This window comes from Perna viridis, chromosome 10, assembly GCF_037379345.1.
Source record: "Perna viridis isolate PV_CMFRI_1.1 ecotype Kerala chromosome 10, ASM3737934v1, whole genome shotgun sequence".
In the NCBI taxonomy this organism is placed as follows: Eukaryota; Metazoa; Mollusca; class Bivalvia; order Mytilida; family Mytilidae; genus Perna; species Perna viridis.
Window position 1 is genome coordinate 23,714,981 of NC_142454.1, and position 7,520 is coordinate 23,722,500.

Here is a 7,520-nt window from a genome sequence, read left to right on the forward strand (position 1 = left end):
AAAAAGTTCCATTTCAAGAATGTAAAAACGACAGCATTTATTTGGCCTTTCGTGCAAACATAATGTATGATTAAATGTGAACTGAAAACCCTTCACTTCCTGTTTTCAACATTGCCTGCAACATTTTATATGAACGTGCGATACTTCTCAGGTCGGCATTCGTCGAAATTATCGTTTTCTCCCTTAAAAAATGTTAAATGTATTGATCAAAAAAACAAAATCAAACCGAATTTATTCACAAATTATATATAAATCGATAGTTTTAAGGAAATTATTATTATGACGCAGTCGAGATCTTCAACTCCCAAAATCAGCTGCGATATGGATGGTTACATGTCACACGACAGTTGCGCATTTCTTTTATTACAGATCTATGCCTACTTATGTAAATAAATGATTACATTAAATTCCACAAAATAAACAAAACCGTTATACATGTACCTCATTCTAAAGTGTTTGACAAAATGTTAGTGTCTTTACTAGCAGCTGAAACATTGATAAATCGTGTAGCATGTAAATGTATATACATTGTATTCCAATATTGTACATGCAGTTAACCTCCAGTTACATGTACAATGTATATGTCAAGTAAGCAACATGGTTTTGTTTTGCTCAATTGTAATATATTTTTTATTCGTCGGAATGTCTGTCCCAAATTGAATGTTCACGCCATCTTTCCTTACTAACATCAAACAATGTTTACTTTGTGATACATGTACCTTACCTTTAATGAAATGAATGCAATGAACACTAATTAATCTCGTATGGAAACACTGTATATAACTCCAAAGGAATTAATTCAGTCAGTTATCATTGATAAATCGTACTCTGATTTTGACCCATGTCTTAAGTTTTCTTTTTGCGTTTGTTATTATAAATTTATGCAAACACTTAATATTCATTTAGGTTAAATACCGTGATAATAATGATGTACCTCGGGCACGGGTTGACCCGGCGTACGCCCTTAAAATTGGAAAATTTCATTTTAGTTAAAAATTTTTTTTCGTAAGCTCTACCTTCCAAAAAATTGTCTTGCCTAGTTCCACTTGGACTAGTTTCAGTCCCTAGACTATTTACTCCTTCTTTCCAAGAAATCCTTAATTCACCCCTTGTACTTATAAAACTTCCTGAAATCCTGGATTCTCCCCTGTACTTCTAAAATGAATGAGACCAAACAGTTCCAATGGAGTATAAAACAATGTAGAAAATCTCGCAAAAGTCCTCGAGAAATACGTTTATATAACAAATGGAATACACATGTACCTGCTGCTTTATTTCTATTCGTGAAATATTAGTCGGTTTGTTTTCTAGTAATTTTTGCAAGTCGCGGATTTAAGGGCGCGGAACCGGAGTGCGACTCCCGTAAATTTGAAAAAAAATATATTTGTTATAAATCACTCACCCATCTCCTCCCATAAAAAATATACATGTATAATTATCCTGACCTCGTTTCTCCCGGCCTTCAAATTCCATTTACTCATTAATCTAGACCCAACATTGGTTACAGATTGTCTTGAAACTTCTTTGTGAAGGGCTGCACTAAGCTTTATGTCTGTGGTAAGAAGGTCTTATTTGATGGATTTTCGGGTCCTAGAAAAAGATAAATTCGTTACATTTATTTCATTACAAACCAAACGATGGCAAAACGATGATATTTAAACAAAAATAAGCACATGTATTTAACCTAGTATATAAATTTGACAAAATTGTAAGATAGTCAGTGAAATGGCATCAGATCAGAAGAATGATTCGTTCAAATTGTCAAAAAGGTGATATATTCTTTTTATTCAAACTTTCATAATGCATATCCTTCGTCAAAAACTTTAAAATTTACAACTTGTCATAATGCCAAGAAGTCTATTAACTACTTCTTTGAAGTATTCCAGGCCTGGAAGCACATGCTTTCGACCATTAAAATTGAATTTAGGTATTGAATTGTTTAGTATATACTTATTGACTGGGTATGAGGGAAATAGCAAATTTATTGTTCCTCAAGACTGTGACTATTAAACGAGGCGTAGCCGAGGCCAATAGTCACAGTCGAAGGGAACAACAAACTTGCTTTTTTCCCGAATACCCAGTCTATAAGCATTTTATTATAATACCGAAAACATTAGACTTGTAATACATTTACTCCATATCCCTCCATTGTTCATAGTTGAATGATCATCTCAAAATGATAACCCAGAAAAACGTTTTTTTACAATATTTTCAATTTGAATGTCACTGATATATTCCTCTCATCACCTCAAAATGTTCAAAACCCAGAAAACCATGCATCTTTTGGCAATATTTTAATCTGAATGTTGTCTCATTGACCTTTTCACCAGTAATTCATAGGAGTTTGAATTTGCAGAAAGTAGCCTTCAACATCAATTACATGGTGTCTGTAAGATAAAGAACAGCAACAATGTATACATTTGAATATTGTCTCGCAAACATTCAATTTCATCTGTGTTAAAGTGCAAGACTTGTTGAAGAGGGCGCCAGTATGCAGTATTGAGTAAAATAAAAACAATAAAGAGTTAACAATATTATTGAATAACAACCAAATGTAACAATTTGTTTTTAAAGTTATAACCAGTTACTTTTGGACATAAAAATTAACTGTCGAATTGTTAATTGTTATGCCAGATGGAAATCCACCAAAATTACATGTGATTCAGCAGACAAAACGAGCAGACGTGATAATTTAGGGCTTTTCATTAAGAGAGGGTGAAGTCCGTTTGTTTGTTTGTTTGTTGGGGTTTAACGTCCGAGCAGCAATATTTCAGCTATATTCAGACGAGGGTGAAGTCCGAGTGTTCCGAATAAATATAAAACTTTTGTCCAATCCGGTGACAGAACTAAAAATCCGCGAAAGCGGTTCACATGCCGGTCAATAGTCTGAAAACAATGGACTGGTCAATAGTCAAACACTGAAAAAGGAGAAAAATAGCAAGTTTACTTTAGAAAATATTGTATTGATGTTTATATACTGAGGTATAATGATAAACTTTATGAAACTTTCTCATGGACCAGATAAAACGATCCCGGTAATAATGTGTCCCCTCCCCCAAATTGAATGGGGTGGCAAATTGTAATTTTCCTGTCCCTTCGTCGTCTTTTGAAAGCGCAACATCTGGTTAAATACAGCATCGAATTTCATTATACTATGTATGTACTTGTAGGGAGGACTTGATATGTAGTTTTGGATTTTACCAGGAATTTATGATCCACTATTTTCTTGAAGTTATGCTCCTTTAAACTTTTGAACGGATGAGACATACGTTTTGTAGTCAAAAAAGAACTTTAATTGCAGTGTGTGTGTCTAATATGAGACAGGAAAGATTTTTTTTTTAATCTAAAACTTATAAAGACATTTTATCCGTGCAGATTGCCTACACATGATATATTATCACTTAAGGTTCATCTGAATTTAAAGATCATACGTGTACTGTGTAACAGTGTTTACTTAACACGGTAAAATACATGTAATAAATAGAGTTATCTGTAATGGTAAAATTCAAGATATGTTACTTTACTTGAACCACACAATCATGTAGTGGCAAAGTTACCCGAATCTTGCGGGACACATCCACAGGTAAAGCTCGTCTTTACAACGATCCGCTGGGTTACCGAAATTATGTACGACGACCCTCAATGATCCGCATTTGAACTAGGACAATTACTGCACCACTTTGTATAATCAAAGTTATTCTTTGTTTCAATGTTTACAGTGAAATGATATCAGTCATTTGATTTATTTTAAATACATTTATAAATTGAGATGAGTGAATTGTTTTTGATAATAAAATAATTACTAGTATACTACATTGATGTGATTACTTATGGCAAAAATGTCGTTTTGCATCCAATAAAGGTCCCTTCGCAATATGAACCCCATTTTATTCTTCGCAGGTCGGGAGTTATATGTATGAGCTATTCCGGAAAACTTCTCGGAATTTGTGTCCGCTTTCAGAAAGAGAAGACAACTCTATATAAAAATTTACTTCCCGTACATGTAAGTCTAATCTTAATATTCAGGGTTTTTTTTTATTTGATTGACATTGAAGTTTGTATTGATTTAAATTATAATCATGTTAAAAAAAACGTATGTATATTTTTATTTATATTTCAGCAGCAACCAAGATCAATATTTTCATTTGAAAAATGAATCGTTTTTTTTTAAATGGATAAGTAAATAAAAACTTTTTTCCCGCTAATAAAAAAGTCGGTGTCTTTATGTTTATATCATAGAATGGAATAAGTGAAATTCCCACGTTTTTTTTCAAATGTGTTTCATCTAACTTGCAAACGGAATTATAGATTTTGTAGTTAATTACCCGACTTATTAGCTATAAGACCAGTAAAAAGAAATAGTCAAAGTTTCAATAATTGCGATTGCACTCGACGCCATTCCATTTTTTATATTTACTGATTATGTTTTCGGTATATTTTTGTGTGATACTGTAAGGTTAACAGTAAAGAGACTGTCCACGCAAAAACCAGGCAGTGGGTGGCACGTGTTTTCAAAAATAATTCATCGATTTCATATCGCAAATGCATCCTTTCTCTATGTTAAATGTTGTTTTTTTATATATAAACTGCGGTTAAAGAAAAATACATTAGATAGATAGCATTGAAAGTCATTGAAAACATTTGATTGCATTCTTTGGGAACTTTAAATTCATTTTCTGAGCCATCCATTGTCGATTCAAAAAATGTATGAATAAATCTGCCTTGTAGGGCTATATGTGTATGTACCTCTGTCTCTCTGGATAATAACTATTTTGTTCCAAAACAGCATCCTTGTTCTACACTGCCTTAATAGTTTTGTTCTAATATCATTTTTTTTCTTATTCATTATCTTGGAGTTTATAAATACTAATGACTATGGTGTGGAGGATAAAAATGCCTGAAATAATTTAGAGTTACCTCTCTTGGTCAGTGCAAAAGAATTGTATGCGATGAAGATTTTTTCCTGAAATAGCAATTAGTTTTATTACATGCCTAGTAATTACAATATAAGCCCGAGATAAAATGACTGAGCAACACCTCCTTGTATTTGCACTAAAATTAGTGCAAACATTAATATCATTAAAGTGTTTTTCCAAAATATAACTGGACTGTTGAACTTTTAGTTGAAGTCGAATGAATTGCCCCTCCTTTTTTTCGCGTCATATATGACAATATTTGACCATTAACATAAACATTTCAGTAAACGGAGAATCTTGAGTACATATTCATGTAATCAGGCAGCAAACAATTGGGTATATTCTTCTGAATCATTTTCCGACACTGTTCTTGTCTGAAATTTTTAGCTAACATTTGTACCTGCTGAAAAGATCTATTTGTATATGTGTGTATTTAAAAATGACTGAAGCGCAGAAAAAGGAGATTGTCATGTATTTGGAATATTGAAGCTGCCGAAGCATGTGGCCAATATACACAACAAAAGAAGAATGTAATGTAGTCACGTGTTTTTTCTTAATTTTGGGGAAATTACATTTTTACTTATGGGTGAAATACAAACAAGTTTTGTTTGCAAAGTAAGCACACATTGAAATATTACAAAATATCGAATATCCGTTAAATTTGATCAAAACTGTTTAGGGACCGAATTATTAATATTACTATTACCATACTCGTTTGCAAAACTATTTTAATTTGCTATAAATCTGTCATCACACAGTTAGAACAGCTCACTGTATTTCGTTACACACAAGAAATCAAAGTAGTCAAATACTGAATCAATTGTTGAAGTTTTACATCTCAAACGATCGTCAAATTGTAAAAATAGGGTCAAGGTATAAGGTAATAATCGGGATCGACTCCAAACTTATCTAAACACACCATTGTGATTACGAACGACATTCATTTTATTCATTAAAATATCGCAGCAGTGCGCCAAGTTGCGTGATATTCATGTCCGTCGTTCGTTTACATGGGACATCAAATCTCTCAGACATCCTTCATAGTTGAACTACAAACCACTAGTTGTCCTTTTCCAGTTTCTAAATTATGTGAAGTCAATATTCAATTTAGCGATCTCTAGGTCGAAACTGTCTGTCAAATCATTCAAACTTGGGCCACAATCGTTGAAACCAATCCTGTCCCTAGATACATGTATCGCTCATCTACCTACAACTTTTTTCAGTTAATAAGCTACTTGAAGTGCTTAAAATTGTCGCATAGACACCTATGTGTCATGTAATAGTCCTGTAACTATGGTTTTGAAATAATATAATAGTTTCTTAACCTCATGTCCAAATACATGTAGCTATATAGCGAAATATAATGATTATCATAAATAGCAATAACAGACTGCAGATTGTAATTATTATTGGGGAAATTGCATTAGCAAAATTACTATGCCAGCCTCCAAGCAAACTTATATTTTCATTTGGGTTATCTTTCCGATGTCACGAGGCGAATCTGTTCATATTGAGATCAGTACATATTTTTTTAGCCTAGCTGTACATGTATTTTTTTTTGTTTTTTTTTTTATGTGTTTGATTCGTTTGTTTTTGTTTTCGTCTATGTTTTTTTCGTTCAGGCGGACATCCTCTTCTGTGCCCATAGATATTGGATTGTACTATTTCGACATAACTGTGTAGTGGAATAAAGCACCATTTTTATAAATGGTGCCGCTCTGAAATGCACGAAACAGTGACGGATACATCAAGATTGATTTGTGGGGGGGGGGTCACCCTTTTTGTTTATAACTGTGTGGAATTAGGCCGAAAATGAGCAATTAATAGCATGGAACCCCTGTCTTTAACGGAAACACAGCCCATTTTTTTGATAAATATTTAGGTCCGCCCCACATGAAATGTGAATACAGCTCTTTCGATCGGTATTCCACATCCCTCTTTCTATTTTCCTTTCTGATTGATTACTTTTTTATAATTGTGTAGGGTTTCCTTCCTAGCTAATTATCAAATACATTATTTTGCGTAGACAACTTGAATATCAAAAGTAAACGACTGGTTAATCCGGGTAAACAACAGTTACTAATAATAGGTTAAAGGTAAATTACTTTTAATTGGATCGTTCCGAGAAAAAGTAGTTTATTAGTTATGTTAATTGACTTGAATAACATGGAATTAAACTAGGTACTTTGTTTATAACCAAACTATTATAATTTTGCACTTTATGTCGAGTATTGTATAGTCCCCGTAAAGAAATAGTAAAGCGTATTAGTTTCAATGCGCAGTCAAGCTAGGTTATCATAATCACGCCAAATAAGCCCTTTACTGCGACAGCGAGTTGAAGGCAGATAATTTTGTGCGATTATAAAAAAATAAATACAAGTACCACGGGAATATTGCGCAGTGCATTTTTACCCTTTTTGCAAAATGATAAAATGATATACATAATGTCTTCCCTAATCATATGTTGGGGATTGTTTCCGATGTGCAGAACATAAAATCTAAAAAATTTTGCATTACAAAGAAACATTAAAATTAATGCGCATGCGTGTGTTTTTATTTCTATTGGTTTTTTTACTTGCACTGTACTACAAAGAAACATTTAAA